Here is a 17,949-nt window from a genome sequence, read left to right on the forward strand (position 1 = left end):
TGAATATTATTTTGTGCCCAAATATCGAAATACGTCATATTCAACACCGCACAACATTTTTGTAATATACTCGAAGAAGGTGAGACCATGTTTACTCGTATACGGTCCGATACATTGCATATTGTACTACAGTTACGGCTGGTCTTAAATCAGTCGAAGCCTCTTAAGAAAAGTAGCATGTTTCGGATTTCTTACGAAAACTAGCACGTTTCGGCCTTCCACGAAAACTAGCGTGTTTCAGTTATGGCTGCGCGAAAATTAGCACGTTCCAAGTATTGCGACGAATAGTAGCACGTTTCGGTTATCCCCACCAAAACTATCATATCGCGATTAATGCAATAAGGATTTTCTGAGGATTTGTGCGGTGTACGGTAGTCGAAATGAAAGTCAATTTCCGGATGCAGACGTCCGTTTTTTCGCGTCAAAATAAACTTATAAATAGCCTCGAAATTGTGTTATCGATGAAGATCTTAGAAAAATGAATGTTTCAATTACAGGTTCTTTAAAGATGTTTTAAATTGGTTACAGATTTTTTGTCAATACAAATATCAATTCGTCTTATTATATTTATATCAAGTAGTCCTTACCTAAACTATGCGTAATCTTTCTATAAGAGTGTAACAACTATTGTATCTTATTGGTGATGAATAAATCAGTCTTTTTGGATTTTCATACCGAGAAATCATACACTCTTACTAATCTGTATTAGAACGTGTTAGTTTTTGCAGTGAATATCAAAACGTGCTAGTTTTCGCGGTAAAAATCGAAGTGTCCTAGTTTTCGCGGTGAAACCCACGACGTTGACTGATAATATATAACGGTGAACGTTTCAACTTTAAATTACATTTTGCGGCCTAAATTTAACATCTTTTTGGGATTGTTACGTCCGGCGTATTGCCACACGTCTCCCTCATCTTGCCGCTCTCCCACGTATCCTTATCATTTCATTCGTATCCTCCTATTTCCATTCTGGCTCACGCCACTCGCTTTTTGCTGACTCTGCTACTTCTATTCCCCACTATTTTGAACACCTTACGTCTAATCCTTTTTACCTCAGGCATTGCGATTCCAACGTTCGACACGAACAAGTCTTTCTTTCCAACACTCAACAAATTTACGTATAAGTTTACTCATCAATTGTGAACTTCACGCTCTGCTCAAAACTACTCCACAAATTATTCAACCAAATATACAGTTCATACCTGAAACACCCAAACATTATTCAACCTTAACCCAGGTTCCGGTTGTCTCCGGACGTAAAGTTGAAGGCGAACCCGTGTGTTTCTTACCGCTCGGGAATAAACGACGTCCACGGACGTAACATTGGTGGCCAGCGGTGGTCTTCGCTTTCCGGAACCTAGGCCGCCGTAATCAAATCGTAAGGGACATATTACCAATCACACGTCAAGTGGCAGACAACAGGCCAACAAGCAGTTAAGATATTCGAAAGCGATATCAAAACGAACAACATCAGCAACAGCACGAAATCTCCCGGAGTAACTACGTGAACACCAAACTAGTGGAATTAAAAAAAAACAAAAAAAAAAAAAACAAAGAACATTATCACGTCATCATCGCAGCTTGATGCATACTCAACATACTGTCGCTAGACAACCACGATAAAATAAGAATCAATCAAGCACCAAGTACGAGACCCATTCGGACACTCATCTTCCACGAGCTCGCTCACGATGTCTACCTCCGCTTCACCGACAATTCAACATAGGATACCTGAGACATCGCTACGCACTAACCCCCGGACAGCTACACCAGTAATCTACAAGCCTCACAACCAGTCGACCATGCGTTTCCTCGTGATTTCGTTTTGCATCTACCTGTAAGTTTGTTATAAACTATCTTGCTAAGTTAACCTACACCTTTCATTACCGTAAAAGCTCGAACACCAAAGTACGATGCCTGACACCAAAAATGATGACATGTCATACGTATCAGCCAAACACGCTATGCAATGGGTTTAGCCCTTCAATAGGCATAACATTCCAGTAGACGACTTCGTCTTCACAATAAAACACGCCAACTCACCCGTAAGACCGAACGAAAAACCAATATTCGCGAAGATGATCTTGCTCAGAATGACTGGATATGTACTAACAATATTACATGGCAAAGAGTTCATCACGATAGATGATATTATTAAAATTCTCGAACGAGCTTTCCAGACTCCTAACGATATAAGCAACATGTATATTACACTTACGGGCAGCAGCATAAAGCAAGGCTTATACGAGAGTGTTCTAGTTTTTGACGGGGAGTAGATCGATTAACAACTGAAGGTAATTAATAGGTTTAGGTAGATAGGTAAGCAGGTAAGTGAAAGCACACAAGGTTAGCGTACGACTACGTTTAATAAGGTATAGTAAGTATGTGCGTTAAGTTACATAGTGTATGTATATATATATGTACATGAGTATCAAGTGTAGTACTATTATATGTATGATACTATATTTTATCCTAACACTCCCTCTAAAATATAAGTTCAATTCTTAATCAACATTTTAACTTTTATATGTAACAATAAAATGAACTTTTATAAAAATTAACAATAACGAATTAGTAATAATATTAACAAAATTTAACCAGTCTGATTTTAAGTATTTAGTGTCTTTTCAAGTAAACTAAAATCAAAAATAAACTTTCAAGTAATTAATGTGTAATAATAAACACTTTTAAAGTCACTATTTCTTCTTTGTATTTCTTCTTGTTTATTATCCTAGAATTTTTCCTTCCAACCCAGAATTGATGACGCAGAACTGATGTTTAGGTAATTCTAATGACTTGGTCAGGTAATCAGCGACCATGTCTTCAGAATTTACATGCTGGATCTCAACAATTTTATCCTTGACCTGTTCTCTTATAAAATGATGTTTTACATCAATGTGCTTTGCGTTTTTCTTGCATGATGCTGTCATGGATAAATCGATAGCACTTCTGTTATCTACCTTCATCTGAACTGGTTTGGCTGCTACTTCAGGATCAAATTCATTAATCAACTGCTTAATCCAAATAGCTTCGCTGCACGCTGCTGACAAGGCTTGGTACTCTGCTTGGCATGTTGATGTGGCCACTGTTTTCTGTTTGCTCGTTGACCAAGAAATAGCTGAGCCGTTATAAAAGAATATGTATCCTGTGATAGACTTTCTGTCTCTTACATCATTTGCCCAATCTGCATCACAGTATCCAATTATTGAGTCACTCTTGTCGTTTTTAATTACCAATCCTACTTTCTTAGTAGCGTGTAAATACCTTAGTAAGTATTTTAAGCTTTCTACATGTATGCGTTTTGGATTTTTATTAAACGAGCTTAAATAACTTGATGCATAGCATATATCTGGTCTTGATGTTTGTCCTAGATATAAAACTGAACCAACTCCCTCAGAATATGGAAAATTTGGCACTTCTGGACTGTTTTCAATTTGTTCTAACTTTAAACTTGTTTCTAAAGGTGTTTTCATTGTACCGCATCCTTCTAAATTAAAGTTAATTATCAAATTCTGAATGTAATTTTCTTGAGTCAATTTGTATCCTTTTTCTTCTTCTAAGTATTCAAATTTGATGTTCAAAAAATGTTTCAATTTTCCCATATCCTTGATCTTCATATTCTTGGTTAATTGATTTACAAAATTGTTCTTTAATTCTTCTGATGAAACTAAGACCATTTGGTCATCCACGTAAATTGCTACGATCAGCCACTCCTTCTTTTCTTCATTTTTATATAGATAAACACAAGGATCCACCTCACTCTGCTTCAGTCCCATCTTGACTAATATATTTGTGAATGTTTCGTGCCATGCCATTGACCCTTGTTTTAAACCGTAGATAGCCTTGTTTAGTTTTAACACTTTATCTTCTTCGCCTGTTTTAACGAATGGTTCAGGCTGCACAGCATAAATTTCTTCTTGTAGTAAGCTTCTTAGAAAAGCTGTTTCTACATCCAGATGATATATAGTGAGATCATATTTTGTAGCTAGCGCTATTAAAAATCTTATTGTTACGTATCTAACTACTGGTGCAAAAGTGTTGAAGTAATCAACGTTGAGCTTTTGCATGAATCCCTTTGCTACTAGCCTTGGCCTGAGTCTAGTTATTTTTCCATTTTCATCTCTTTTTATTTGAAATACCCACCTGAGCTCTATTGGCTCTTTTCCAGGTGGCAAGTTGACCAAAGAAAAAGCTTCATTTTCTTCAAAGCATTTCATTTCATTTTCCATTGACTTGTACCATTCTTCTTTTAGTTGTGAGTCCATTGCTTCTTCCCAACTTTTTGGTTCTACAATGTTTTCTTCACTAAACTGATTTTTCTTCTTCCTTTTTGTGCTTGTGACTACGTAGTCCTCAAATTTTTCTGGTAACTTCTTCTCTCTCACTGGCCTTGCCTTGGGTGTTGCTTGCAATTCTGAGACTGTTGCTCCCTCATTGCCATCATCATTTATATTTAAATTTGAAATAGATTCGTCAATTGACATGTTTTCTTCCAGTACCTCTCTATCTCTTTCAGACTCATTGGTGTTGTTCTCGTGCTCTTCACCTATAGGTAAGTACACTGTTTCTTGCTCCTTGTTTTCTTGTTTTTCGCTTTGATCAGTTTGTTCATTCTCTCCTTTGAAATACATCCTATTTTCATCGAATACAACTTCTCTGCTAATAGTCATCTTTTTAGTAGTTGGATCTATCAACCTATAACCCTTTTGGTGTTCAGCGTAACCAACGAACATTTTCTTTGTTGACTTTACATCCCATTTCTTTCTTTTTTCTTTAGGAACTAGAGTCATTGCAACACACCCAAACACTTTCAAGTGTCTCAAGTCTGGTTTTCTGCAAGTCCAGACTTCGAATAGTGTTTTGTCATCCAATGACTTCGATGGTGATCTATTGATCAAATAATTCGCTGTGTTCGATGCTTCAGTCCACAACCACTTTGGAGCATTTACTTCGTGTAAAATTGTTCTTCCTTTTTCAATGATGGTTCTGTTCTTCCTTTCCGCTATACCGTTTTGCTGAGGTGTGTATGGACATGATGATTCCCAGATGATGCCTTTTGTTTTGAGATATGCTTGAACTTTGTCATCCTTGTACTCTAAGGCGTTGTCTGTTCTTAATTTCTTGATTCTTCTGTTTAACTGATTTTTTACTTTTTCAATGTATTCTTGTAAGAACTTGAAATAATCTGACTTGGCCTTGAGAAAATAAACACTTGTAAACCTGCTATGATCATCTGTAAAAGTAAGCATGTATCTCGCACCACCTAGTGAATTTACCTCCATGGGTCCACACATATCTGAGTGAATCAAGTCCAACAGCTCGCCTGCACGTTCACTCTCCTTAGGAAATGGTAATCTTGCGTGTTTGCCTTTTAAACAGCTTTCACATGGTGAGTCATCTGTGCTGTTTACCTCATAGCCTGTAGCTTGCTTGCTAAGTTTTACCATATCTTGCCTATTGAGATGTGCCAGCCTTCTGTGCCATAGTTTTACAACGTGTACTGGAGTTTTCTTTTCTGCTCTTGCAATGTTAGCACTTTCAGTGTCACTTCTTATGATCTTCCACATGGATCCTACTTTTATAGCTGTAGCTATTACTTTCTTTGTTTTCTTGTTGATGATATCACACTTGTCTTCATCAAACAACGACAAAAATCCAGCAGTGGTGAGTATGTGAACTGAAACTATATTTGATTTTACCGCTGGGACATATAAAACAGTCTGGAGTACTACTCGCTTTTGAACTCCTTTGAATGTGAATGTTATCTCTGCTGTACCTTTACCTGTAGCTTCTATCAAGTCATCATTCGCCATTCTTACTTTTACTGGTTTTATATCTTGGTAATTTTGAAGAATGTTTTTGTTTACAGTCATGTGTTGTGTTGCTCCAGAGTCTAAGTACCAGTCATCATCATTGTGCTTTATGTTTGAATCATGTGCTATCCAAGCTATCACTTCTTCTTCTGCTTGAGCCAAATTGCTCTTTTCTTCTTTCTTATTCCTGCATTCTTTGGCGTAATGACCATACACGTTACAGTTGAAGCATCTGGCTCCTTTTTTTTTGTTCTTGTTAAATTTATTCTTTGGATTGAATTGCTTCTTATGTTTTGCGATGAATACTGACTCTGTGTCTTTGCTTGCACTATTAGTTTTCTTTACATCTTGTAAAATCTTGGCTTCTACTACTTCACCTGTTAGCTTCACTCCTGAGCTTTCTAATCCCATAATCATGGGTTCGTATTTTTCTGGTAGACCTGCTAGTAAGAGTGCTCCGATCCACTCGCTGTCTACTTTGAAGCCTAATTTCTCTAATCTTTGCGCTGTAGAGAATATTTTATGTGTGTAGTCCTCTGTTGTTGAGCAGTCATCTAACTTAATGCTTAACAATTCTCTCAGGAGACCTATTTTCCTGGTCATACCTGCGCCTTCATACACACTCTTCAACTTTTCCCACACTACTTTTGGAGTTTTTAACATATTTATATGTGTGTATGCTTTTGTATCTATTGATCTGACTATCCTAGACATAGCCCTATCCATTTTTAGGGTGTCTCTTGTATATTTTTCATCTTCTAGCACACAGCCCCAAAGATCTTGGTCTTTCAGATACAACTCCATGGCAAAAGACCAGTTTTGATAGTCATCGGAGCTCTTCAACTTTTCGATACCGATCACACTTGACAATTGATCTGTCATCTTTACTTTGGTTTTGTGTGATTTTCCTGCCTGTTCAGTATTATTTTACGCTGTACTACAGCACTCCTCGGTATGCCGAAACGGTAAAAAAAACGCTACCTCTTTGCTGTTGTGCGCCACGCCACGTGTCACTTTGAGGTTAGCTTTTTGCTTGCTTTGTATGCCGGAGCAAAAAACTTTAACTGAACCTCTTTGACTTTAAATATTACTTTTACCTGTACCTTCCGCAACTGATTAATAACATACTGACCTTCGTGTCAAGCCCATAACCTGAAGGTAATTAATAGGTTTAGGTAGATAGGTAAGCAGATAAGTGAAAGCACACAAGGTTAGCGTACGACTACGTTTAATAAGGTATAGTAAGTATGTGCGTTAAGTTACATAGTGTATGTATATATATATATGTACATGAGTATCAAGTATAGTACTATTATATGTATGATACTATATTTTATCCCAACAACAACGAAATTGTTAATTACGATTATAGCCAAATATCCCCGCCACAGATTCGATGGTTGGTTGGACTACATTAACCAACAGACCCTACTGACTTTCATCAGAGGTCTTCACGATGAGCTAGAATTAAGGGTAGTCAGTCATAGACCAACCGCATTCAGAGACGCGATAGAAATTGCTTTCGGTGAAGAGCGTGAATTGATGAGGCAACGACTACCAAGTGCTGGTCAGCCCTGTTCAGCCAATCTTCCTCCTCTGTGGCCGTCAACAGCCTTTTATGATCCCAGATAACTCCCCTACTCAACAAGATGGATCCCTCAAGGGGGTCACACCTTTAAACGCCTGTCGCGAAACAAAACCCCTCACGTTCGAACATCTCCTTCACGACTATACCTCTGACACTACCGGATCAGCTAACATATTACACGTACGCGACTACGATTTTGCTGACTCTGACGTAGTTGCACACCTTACATCAAGTAACTTTAAATCCTTTCACAACACATCTTAGCAAATTTTCAAAGTACCAACACTTGACCAAACCGATATCACGCAATTAAACACGAAACCAGACCAAGTCCAAGTCGTTCCAGTAAAAGCAAAATGCCAAACGTCAAACACTGCAACCGACAAGACTTCCAAAAGACAAAGACGCACACCAATACCCTCGACGAACTCGACCAAATACCGATGAATCAGGCAATCCGACCCGTCGTAAGAAATGGAACAACCCACAACCTACGGTTATTGCAAAATCTTCCTATTCCTCAGGCAGCGAATCTTCTGACGACGATGCACTCATGTTGTCACTCCTCCACCGTCAAATAGCTAAACGTAGTCGAGAAATCTATACCTCCAGTAACTCGGAATCGCATAAAAAACCGAACTTAGCACACCAGGCTGACATATCTGACAGTTCTGATGACTTGATGACACCCGACTTCGACTCGGAGGGCTATGACCCAGACTCAGACGAACGACTGTCCAGGTGTTCTAACTGAAAATACTATAATACACCAACGTACGCCGATTTCTTGCTAGGCGAACGGTACCAGCCGTTAAGACGCAACGTCAATATCAAAGAAACAAATGCCGACTTATTCGACCAGAACGACAACTTAGCCCACTGCATATCAGCCGATTGCAAATTGTCGCAAGGTGTTGCCATAAAATTGGTGCAACGAAAAATCGTAGACCGAACCCAACTCAACGAATTTTCTCCGGCAGTTACCGACGTCATTCCGACCCCACACGGTGTTAAGTACATGTACAACTTGGTGACTAAAGCAAAGTATTATGACAAACCCACTCCAAAAGACTTCTTCCAAACCCTGACGAATTTAAAAAATAATTTGCTCGAAAACAAGATAAAATCCATATCAATTTCAAGACCAGGCTGCGGATTGGATAAACTAGATTCGAGATCCGTACGCCGCGCCGCATGATCCATTATATATTCAAAAACTCTGACATTAACATGAAGATCTATAAAAACGACAGTTCATCCTGCACTCGGAATCAACCCGATCCAACAGCTGTGCAGGTCATTGTTTCAGCTACTCTTTCGCCCGTTGCACCGCAGCCACCTCAGCCTTGACCTCGATTCCCCTCCTCACCTGTTCGCGACACATTAAACCCCCCACATCTTCTCCTGCGCCATAAGCGCACCTCACACGCTTTCAGCCTCCCTGCCCAGAGACGCTGTTACAACTTACACTTCATCCTTCTCACCTTCCAATCACTCCTTCTGCCCCCCCCCCCCCCCCCCCCCCCCCCGTCACATCCGCCGGTAGTTTCCTATGTCAGCTCCGCAGACGAGCTACATCAAACCCTGCAGCAGCAAAACACAAATCTGACTCGTACTGTGACAGGAATTCCCGCCCTCGCGCCTTCGTCCCTGGTCGACAAGTTTACCTACTCAATGAGACCAAAACGAAACTCGGAGAAAATTACAAAGGGCCGTACTAGATAAAACGTACCATAAACCACAGCAGTGCCGAAATATATCTCCCGAATAAAAATACAAAAGTAGTCCACGTGATTAAACTTAATACAGCACACTGACGTTACTATAAATCAAGCCCGACTCTCGTTTCTGAAATCCTCCCCGCGCCACTCACGTCCTACTCCCAAAATATAATGTCATGATACCACTATATCATGAGCAACCAAACGTTAATAATGAAGTAATTAACAGCTCCACAATTGATTGGATGACCGGATCCTAATCAGACCTTATTTTCATAACGTATTATTACAGGTCCTTAATAGCTGTTAACGGCACTGATAACTCGGTACCATACTCGATGAAGAAGATGTCACATCCGTGAATGTGGTTTACGCCCGAGCAGTAGGAATAACCTGGTTTGGCTTCACTTTTATGTACTAAGACAACCGGAATTTAGATTGAGGATGGAATAACGTTGAGTTTATTGGACATATCTCTATATATAAAGGAACAAGTACAATCAACGCACAGCCCAAACCCCTTGACCTAGAAACTTGAAATTTAGGATGCATATTCCCCTCGGAACGTAAGCACCCACTGAAAAGTGATTTTTAGAAATTCGAACCCTAAGGGGGTGAAAAGTGGTTAAACGTAATTTTTACGGATTCGACGATATCTCCGCACACATATGAGACATCGACTTGGTTTTCGATTCAAACAGTTCATAATATAAATACCTAAAAAGTACCTTCTGCGTTTTTAGAAATTTAGACAATAAGGGGTTGAAAAGCGGTTGATCGTGAGGCGCGAAGCGCGCAGGGGCGAAGCCCCTAGTCAAGTATATATTTATTGCAAGAAGTCGAGATGAGGGTAAGAATGAAGTGTGTTGCGCAAACCTATTTAAGAACTTTAGCTCTGAGGTTCTTGAGAGTTAGGATACGAATCTCTCTAGAGATGAAAAACGTACGGGTGCAGAAAATATGTGAAGATGCTGAAGGAAGGGAATAGAATTAGATGAGTAAGCACGATAGTGAATAGCGTGAGACTAGGTAGAGATAAGAGGACAGGACAGAGACAATGATATTCATATAAGAACTGTGGGAGAGTTAGCGAGTAGGAAACATAGAGAAAGGTGGTACGCAGCACGTAACACCTACTCGTCAGAGGGAGCATAGCGGTAGATATGGTCCCGATTATGGAAAGAAAGAGGGTGGAGATGTCATATAACAGTAGTGAAACATGACTTCAAACTTTGTGCTTAAAATTAGTTTTACAAGTTTACTTATTATAGGTAGTGTACGGCATCTATAATGATTAAATTTTCGATGGATGTAACAATCAATGATGACAAGATGCAATTCATGGAATGATGCTTTTATTACGACGTTTCGGCAGGACCTCGCCTGCCATCATCAGGTTTCTTAAAGTCACAGCGTTCCTTCAGTTGATTTTTGGTAGTGGTACTTCTTGGTTACTAGATTGTAAATGAGGCGATTACCATGTGGTAGTGTCAATTCGCTCATTACTTCAGGATCTAGCTGTTGTAGTTAATCTTTGGTGATTATTTTCCTATTGATTAGTTGTCCCGCGACTCCTCGTCATGTTTTGCAGTCTGCTGAGATGCAATAGGCTAGATTACACGACTCTACAAAAAAATTTTCGTTCTTTGTCCTAAAGTTTATACTATTATTTTCCAATTAGTTATGCACAAAAACGAAAAGAAAATACCTTTTTTCGGTATAAAGTTTGCTTTTGTGATAGTTATAATAATAATACTCATTTTTCAATTTTTTCATAAATTTTAATTGATTTTAATATTTTTAAAAAGGCCGATTGTTGAAGCGGAAAAAGTGTTAATGCCGCCTTTGCACATTAAGTTAGGGTTGATGAAACAATTTGTTAAAAAACTGGATGAAACTTCAGAAGCTTTTGGATACTTAAAAAAATTTTTTCCGAAGTTATCGGAAGCAAAGGTTAAAGCTGGGGTTTTTGTTGGTCCGCAAATAAGACAGATTTTCGCCGATGAAAAATTTCCAACGTTGCTGAATCGTACTCAAAAAGCAAGTTGAAACAGTTTTAAAGCAGTAGTTTCTGGATTTTTAGGAAATAATAAAGCTGAAAACTACGAAAAGTTGGTTGAGGATATGCTTACAAATTTTAAGGCCATGGGCTGCAGGATGTCATTAAAAGTACATATGCTGCATGCTCATTTGGATAAATTTAAAAACAATATGGGAGCCTATTCCGAAGAGCAAGGAGAACGTTTCCATCAGGACATCATGAATTTTGAACAACGCTATCAAGGCCAATACAATGAAAACATGATGGGCGACTATATTTGGGGTTTATTGAGAGAAAGTAGCTATGAACATAAAAGAAAAAGTAAAAGTGTGCACTTTTAAGTTATTTTCCACTTTTCTGTAAGCTAATTTGATAGTAAAACTTAATAAAAATAATAAACATTTTTATTTCAATAGTTTTATTTTCAATCAAAAATTAAAATCCGAGATTTTTAAAAATTTCGTTCAATCAGTCTTCTAAGCACAAAAGCAAAGTTTTTCATGCCATATATTTTTTTTCCGTCTTATTACGACCTAAACTACCGAAATTTAATGCTTTGCAATCAAAGTCAAATTTCATGTTGACCCGTGTTATCTTGTCTGTCGAGGAGAATGGCGCTTCTTTCTCGAATAAATTTACTATGTGTTAATCGAGGGGCATAATTTCGTTCTTTGCTGGTAACGGCTTCGAATGTCGGCTGATTCAGTGTGTCGGACTGTTTTTCACGTATTTTAATACTACGGCTCTGGGCTTTACCGGAGTTTTGGTTTAGTCTGGATGAGGTAAGTGGTTGAACTCGTTCCGTAGTTTGCTCGATCGTTTCACCTCTTACAATCGTTGGCTCCATTGCGCTGCTATTGTCAGTCATAGTGGCACTTGAGTCGGAGGTAACCGCAGAATTGGAGGTGTCTTGTAATGTTGTGGTTCTGTTGATGAGATATTTTGGCGTGTTTGTGAACACCGGTAGACGAAGATAGCGTATCTGGCCATGCCTGTTTTGAGGTAATAGGCAGAATTCGGAAAGAATCGACACGTGGATTTCTGGAAAGTGCGTCCGCGTTGAAGTTTGCTATTCCTTTTTTATGTTTTGTAACGCACGAATATTCTTCCAATTTCAATCTCCAGTGCATTAAACGAGAAGTCGGGTCTCTCACATTTTTGATCCACTTTAGTGGTTCGTGGTCTGTTACCAAGGTGAAGGTTCTACCGTAGAGGTAAGGGCAAAAATGTTTGACGGCATAAACGACCGCTAAGAATTCCTTCTCTGACACCGAGTAATTGATGTCAGCCTTTTGTAACACCCTTGATGCATACGCGATTGGCATCTTTATCTTGACTGAGTATTGCTCCTATTGCATAATTTGAGCGTCGGTCGTTAGGACGAAGCGTTTTTCAAAGTCGAGATACTACAGTATTGGTTCCCGACACAGTTATAGCGTAGAGTTTTGAATGCAAATTGATGTTCTGCTGTACATAGGAAAGGGCTATTCTTCTTTAGCAAATTATTAATAGGTCTAGCAATTTTTGAAAGGTTAGGTGAAATTTCCACCACGCTAACTCCTGTTCAGATAAGTGGCGAATTTGACTCCCCCATGGAGACGGAGTATCTACCCGACATTGTAGCAGGTGGTAGGTTATATTTATCAATAAAACTCGTGATGTTACAAATAATGAATGCTTTAATCGTTTGACGTAATGAATGTCTACATTCTTCTTGTTAGACAGTTCAAGTAGAAACACAGTACGAGAGAGTCCAGGAACCCGAGAAATATACATGAAAGAAAAATTCTACCTTAGCACACAGGTGTCGCCTGTTAACGAACATATTGTAACGTTCTTAGACGTTACGGAAATAAATATGGATCCGTGAGTTTGATTATCAAGCCAAAATCAAAGGCGTAAATAAAATGTCGTGAAAAAGCTTTAATTGCAAGATATGTGTTTCTCGTTTTAAGTCTGAAACAAGACTGTTTTTACAATAATGTTGGTTGACGCAGCAACCTTATTCTTTTGAAAGACATAAGAGGTTTACAAACGTCTTTTATCTATGATGACTACTAGATCATTAAAAAGGGGGAAAAACGGGTGATTTCACCCTTTGTAACAATATATATTTGTGGCGCATATATTTGAACAGAGTAATAGAGTACATATTTAATTATAATACCACATTGTTATCTTTAACAGACATATCTCAGGACGACCCCTCTATCTCAGAATCCGAAATAAGAATGAGGGATTGGGTGAAGACCGAGATTCGAAACTCCCTGGGCGATTTCAGCAATTTCCTGTGTAAAAGAATCGCAGACGAATTCCCAAACTCCGACCAAATTATAGCAAATATCAAAGGTTCGGAGGAACTATTTAGGCGACAAAGCCACAGCCAACATGAATAACAAACTACACATATTACAGTGGAATTGCCGTAGTATCTCCAGCAAGATCAATGAGTTTGAAAGTTTTATTTATGATTTTGACATTATCTGCCTTACAGAAACTTGGCTGACGGATAACCAACGACTAGTATATAAAGGCTTCAACACCCTGAGGAGGGACAGGCCGCCCCCCACTCCGGCTGGTGGTGTGGCCTTCCTCAACTCAAAACAAATATTCTACCAAAGACTGGACCATCTCTCTCTGCCCCAAAAACTGGAGTAGGACATGGTCCGAATTAAACTTTCAGGTACACACTTGCATATCCTAAACATATGCAGACCTCCTAACAAATTCCTTATGCGCGCAGAATGTAAGGAACTTCTTCAAGCCCTTACTCAATTCGAAAACCTCCTTGTTTGACTTTAACACAGATCATTCTGCATGGGGGAGTCAACTCCTGAACCAAGACGGGAAATTCTTACTGGACGCATTACAGAACAGCGATCTCATCATCTTGAATGGTGGATCACCTACTAGAATCCACGCAGAACCCAACAAACTGAGTGTGCCGGACCTGAGTTTTGTCTCAGTATCGCTTTTTACGGGCACCTCCTGGCAAGTAACCGAAGACTCATTAGGCAGTGACCATTTCCCTATCCACATCTGCTTGGGCGGAATCAGTCTTCATAGATTTCAAGGACGGAAAAAACTTGACCTCAACACAGTCGAATAGACGACCTTCAGCAACTCCCTCACCCTTAAGCTTAAGGGTATATCCAAGAAGACAAACAACTTAGCCTCACTATATAGGCAATTTCTTGAATCTATATAGGACTCCCTCCGGGTATCCGAAGATAGGTACCCGGATGATCTTTCTTTGAGGAAAGGATCACCTCCTGATGCCCCCTAGTGGACTCAGAAGTGCTCCAACAAGGTGGCATCTAGAAGATTGGCGGCCAAGCGCTTTAGGAACTACGCCTCTATGGAGAATCCAGAAACATACAATAAAATAGATAAAGAGGTCAAAAATTTTCTTAGGGAAACTAAACAAATCAGTTTCAGAGAATTTTGTTCCTCGATTGGCCCGCAGACTGGCCTTGATAGGGTCTGGGGGTCAATCAACACCTTTAAAAGAAGGTTCGACCTTCCCAAGACGGTTCTGACCTACGATCCAGACGATAAAGATAGTGTCGGCATTCAGCAAGGTCTCCGTCCCTTTTGCGTCCGAAGACTACCTTCTTACAAAGTTCGGAAACCAAGATCACACACTAGACGCAGCCGTTATTCGAGAGGAGCTGTCTTGGTCGGTGCAGGCTGCCAAAATTGGATCGTCTCCGAGAACAGATTGAATCACAAGCGTGATTCTCAGACAACTTCCCCCCGAAGGGCCGAGTTATCTGCTCTACCTCTTCAACCTCATTCTTCAGTTGGGCGAATTTCCAGAGGATTGGTCTCACTATGTAGTCTTACTCCAATTTTTGAGACGTTTGTATTTTTTGCTTTGGTATTTTTTATATCCATTTGTTGTAATAAATATGCTATGTTCAAACGTAAATAGGTACGTTTCGTATTTGTTCCAGATGTTCTGTCTCTTATTTTCTGATTTTTCCTCAAAACGTAATGACCCGTGTTCCGGAAACAATATATTTTTCATTGAGTCGATTTTTTTCGGTAAAGTCATTGAGGAACTTTACAACGATGAAAGGCAGTTCACATTAAATCCGAAAATTTATTAAATATGAGTGAGAAAGAAAAATAAACAATTCTCGAGCTTGTTACGTCCATGAATCTAGTTTACTCCTGAGCGGTAGGAGTAAACTGGTTGGCTTCGCTTTTACGTACTAGGTCAACCGGAAATCAGGATGAGGATTGAATAACGTAGGGTTTGTTTGAGATATTACTTATACATTTATTTCGAAGAAGCTGAGATGGCGGTAAGAACGAAGTGTACTGTATGAAGCTATGTAAGAAGTCTAGATGTCGCGTTGTTGAGAGTTAGAATAGGAGTGTCGCTAGAGACTTGAAACGTACGGGTGCAGAAAAGGTGTGAAGATGCTGAAGGAAGAAAATAGAATTAGATGAGTAAGCCCGATAGCGAATAGCGTGGCACTAGGTAGAGATAAGAGGACAGAACAGAGACGATGAGACTCATATAAGAACGGTAGGAAAGTTAGCGAGTAGGAAAAATAGAGAGAAGTGGTATGCTAGACGTAACAAGCATAAAAAATAATTTTTTTGAGCGGTTGATAGCAAATTCACGATCAGCGGCAAAAGTTGGCCGAGATTAAAAAAAAAAAAAACCATCTCGATACGTTCATTTCTTCGAGAGATATTCCAAGTTCGTGGTATTTGAACCCGCGAATCCACTTTCAGCGCGAGCGCTTCCCAGGCGGGGATGGATTTCCCCCACTCCGTCGCCATACACGGCCTCACATCTTGTCCGTGAATTGACCGCGAAAATGAACAGTTCATTCGTGAGTAATGTCTTCGAAAACTTTATACCGGTTAGTAAGAGTCTTTGTCTATACTGTACCCAAATTTTAGCTCTCTATGTTTAAACGAGCAGCTGCAATAATTGTTGAAAAAAAATTAATTATTCCCCCCCCCTAATTAACTTTGAACATCTTTTTTATTTCTAAATTCGTGTAAAAATAACAGCTTTTCAATAATGCTAATCCCGATTCTGTAACATGAAAATTGGCGGAGTAATTCCATTTGTTTGCGAGTAAAAAACGTACACCCTTTTTGGAGTCATTTTACACCCAGTTAATTGTAAAACATTGTTTTGCCTCGTAGTGTAAATGATAGTGGGACTCTTCGGGAATAATATTTTTCCAGTTTTGTTGCTCTTCGATAATATTCCAGCCCGGAAATTTCGTGCAAAAAAAAACCGGTTTTTTAACAACAAATATCTTTTCTCAAAAAGTAATGATCCGATCGAGCTCCGATTTCGCACACTTTTTTAGTATACCAAGAGACATATATTACGAGACTTTCAAAGATGTACATGCGTTAAATTATTCGTTATTGTAGAAATGGCCGTTTCGGCAAGTTTTTATTACTTTGCAAGAGAACAAATTAATCAATTTCTATTTGGGACCGGCTAAGTTGTTCGTTTTTTTAATACCTATAAATTCTTATAAAACTTTTTTTCTCTCAGATCGATAGTTTCCTCGCTATCGCTCAAAAACATCGTTTCACCAACTTTGAACGCTCCGCATTTTTTGTTTTTTTGCCAACAAAATCGTGGTTGGAAACACATAGGCTTTCATCACGGACATCAGCTCATTAAGAGCATATCGGTCTCATCCGTCCCAAATTTGTGTCATAAAAGGACCTTTTTTCGGCTTAATTTCCTGGACACGAAATTCACTTGTACGTGTGCACGTTGACCAAAGTTTCAAAACTCTCCATCTGTCCCTAGTTCTTGATATAATTATGCTAGCTTATGGCTCAACGCCGGCACTAGTAATTTTTTTAAAAAGTATTTTCAATCATAAACATTTCCTCACGGTAGCATTTCACGAGCCTAAAATGAGCCTGAAATTCTTGCGTATTTATTTTCTACGGATTGTTTCCTCTTTATAGTGTTAGGTGTGGTGGTGCTGGCTCAACGTTACTGTAGCACCTATACTATTTTTTTTCGCTTTTTCCGAAAGCACGAAATTCCGGAATAGTGACAGTAAAATTGTTATATATAATGGGGCATTCCATGCCAAATCACCGAGGTTTCGGCCCGACCCCCTTCGATTTCGCTGAAAATTTTTTATCATTTTTTACCCTACCAAAGACATTTTTCTGAATTTTTTCAGATTTTTTTACCCAACCCAAAAAAAATTACGAATGTTTGGAAAAAACCGCTCTCTTTTTTTTAAATGCTAGAACTTTTTCAAAAATTGACCGTTCGGGACCTTTTTTTTTTTAAAAATTTTGTTTTTAAATGCAGTTTTCAGAAAAAAATACAAAAAATTTTGCAGATGTCAGGATCTATGAAATATTTCAATATTTAAAAAAAAAACTTTTTTTTCGAAGTCCGAAACCTTTGATTCTCAATTTTTTTGTCTCAAAAAAAACTTCAACTAAGACAGTATTTAACCCCCCTATTTAGATTTTGTGCCGACTTTTCTTTCTATTTTTTTTTTCGATTGAAATTTTGTAAATTTGCTTTAGTAATTCCTTATGACATGAACTGCACACACGGTCATCAGTTGATAGATGGAAATGAATAGCCAAATACTCACGCAGACTTCGTAGAGATTTTGTCTTATTATGTTTATCACGATTCATTGGATTACAGCAACGATTAAAAAATTTCGGCATTTTAATTATTGATAATCAAGAAATTAACTCAAAATAATTTTTATTGAATGACAATTAGCTTATTAATACTTGACACACATTAGAGAACGA

This window comes from Neodiprion virginianus, chromosome 1, assembly GCF_021901495.1.
Source record: "Neodiprion virginianus isolate iyNeoVirg1 chromosome 1, iyNeoVirg1.1, whole genome shotgun sequence".
NCBI classification, from domain to species: domain Eukaryota; kingdom Metazoa; phylum Arthropoda; class Insecta; order Hymenoptera; family Diprionidae; genus Neodiprion; species Neodiprion virginianus.